This window comes from Schistocerca piceifrons, chromosome 8, assembly GCF_021461385.2.
Source record: "Schistocerca piceifrons isolate TAMUIC-IGC-003096 chromosome 8, iqSchPice1.1, whole genome shotgun sequence".
NCBI lineage: Eukaryota > Metazoa > Arthropoda > Insecta > Orthoptera > Acrididae > Schistocerca > Schistocerca piceifrons.
In genome coordinates this window covers 408246545-408249139 of record NC_060145.1, presented here as the reverse complement: position 1 = coordinate 408249139, position 2595 = coordinate 408246545, and positions in this window count along the sequence as shown.

Here is a 2595-nt window from a genome sequence, read left to right as displayed (position 1 = left end):
CCTCGTCTTTTTACCTACTTGATCCTCTGCTGCCTTCACTACTTCATCCCTCAAAGCTACCCATTCTTCTTCTACTGTATTTATTTCCCCCATTCCTGTCAATTGCTCCCTTATGCTTTCCCTGAATCTCTGTACAACCTCTGGTTCTTTTAGTTTATCCAGGTCCCATCTCCTTAAATTCTCACCTTTTTGCAGTTTCTTCAGTTTTAATCTACAGGTCATAACCAATAGATTGTGGTCAGAGTCCACATCTGCCCCTGGAAATGTCTTACAATTTAAAACCTGGTTCCTAAATCTCTGTCTTACCATTATATAATCTATCTGAAACCTTTTAGTATCTCCAGGGTTGTTCCATGTATACAACCTTCTTTCATGATTCTTAAACCAAGTGTTAGTTATGATTATGTTGTGCTCTGTGCAAAATTCTACCAGGCAGCTTCCTCTTTCATTTCTGTCCCCCAATCCATATTCACCTACTATGTTTCCTTCTCTCCCTTTTCCTACACTCGAATTCCAGTCACCCATGACTATTAAATTTTCGTCTCCCTTCACAATCTGAATAATTTCTTTTATTTCATCATACATTTCTTCAATTTCTTCGTCATCTGCAGAGCTAGTTGGCATATAAACTTGTACTATTGTAGTAGGTGTGGGCTTCGTATCTATCTTGGCCACAATAATGCGTTCACTATGCTGTTTGTAGTAGCTTACCCGCATTCCTATTTTCCTATTCATTATTAAACCTACTCCTGCATTACCCCTATTTGATTTTGTGTTTATAACCCTGTAGTCACCTGACCAGAAGTCTTGTTCCTCCTGCCACCGAACTTCACTAATTCCCACTATATCTAACTTCAACCTATCCATTTCCCTTTTTAAATTTTCTAACCTACCTGCCCGATTAAGGGATCTGACATTCCACGCTCCGATCCGGAGAACGCCAGTTTTCTTTCTCCTGATAACGACATGCTCTTGAGTAGTCCCCGCCCGGAGATCCGAATGGGGGACTATTTTACCTCCGGAATATTTTACCCAAGAGGACGCCATCATCATGTAATCATACAGTAAAGCTGCATGCCCTCGGGAAAAATTACGACTGTAGTTTCCCCTTGCTTTCAGCCGTTCGCAGCACCAGCACAGCAAGGCCGTTTTGGTTATTGTTACAAGGCCAGATCAGTCAATCATCCAGACTGTTGCCCTTGCAACTACTGAAAAGGCTGCTGCCCCTCTTCAGGAACCACACGTTTGTCTGGCCTCTCAACAGATACCCCTCCGTTGTGGTTGCACCTACGGAACGGCTATCTGTATCGCTAAGGCACGCAAGCCTCCCCACCAACGGCAAGGTCCATGGTTCATGGGGGGGAGTTAGCTATTACGCTCCTCAAATGACCGTAGCACGGTGGTCGGCATAATGTACTCGTAGGCCACAGCCGTTTACGATAACTTAAATGTACAAAATATTCACATTATCGGTTTTGGGAAGTAGTTACCATCTTCAGGTGTGACTAATCCCCTAATAAACTTCGTAAAAATATGCAAGAAAAACAATTAGACAGTGTAAGTATCATGAAGTCGTCTGAAGTATTTCAATGGATTTACATCAGATCCTCACTTCTAAAAAAGAGTATGGCCACGCCGCACAAAAAAAAAAAAAAACAATCGCAGATGCACCTACGGTCTGAGTTACACAATTCACACACTGTGAGTCCTTACGGTTGTCGTGGGCTTCAGTCCGAAGACTAGCTTAATGCAGGTCTCCATGCTACTATGTCCTAGCTTCTTCATCTCTGAAAAACTGCATCCATTTGCAACTGCTTACTGTATACATGCCTAAGTCTTCTTCTACAATTCCCCTGCCGCCCCCCCCCCCACACACACACATACACACATACAGTGTCCTCTATTTGCAAATAGATTGTTCCCTGATATCTAACGATATGATTAACCGATCCCTTCTTTTAGTCAATTTCTACCATAAATTTATTTTTGCCAACACTACTCAGTACCTATTCGTTAGTTGTTCGATCCACCCGTAGTATGGTGCTAAGTGAAAGTAAAAATTGTGATATAAATTTATTTTTCCCAATACTTTTAGTACCTTTTCATTAGTTATCGATCTACGCGCCTAATCTTCAGCATTCTTACGTAGCACCACTAAACTGGTATGGTACTAGGATCTGGGAGTAGTAAGGCGCTGAGTGAAAATAAAAAAATGGCCAAAAGAAAATTACTTATTTATTTTTATATCAGTGAGTCTTTAATTTACAAAACCATGTATTAGTTGTCCATTCTCAAATTTTGTCAAAAACTTTTCCCTAACAGCAGTGGCTGCTGTACACATCATCAGATAGCTGACACTGGAAATAATACTCACATCAAGAAAAGTTTTGCATCTCCCCGGTTCCGAGAATCCCTGAAGATACACGTTGACTGTGGATATTGTATCACAGACACAGTCCGTTTGACTGTTCAGAGATGTCACTAAACCCGTCCAAAGATGTAAACAACCATGTATCAGCAGTGCCTATTAGACAGAGGGGGGCCGACAGCCGATCATTTCCAATCATTCCACCAGGAAGTACACAGCTCGTGTTG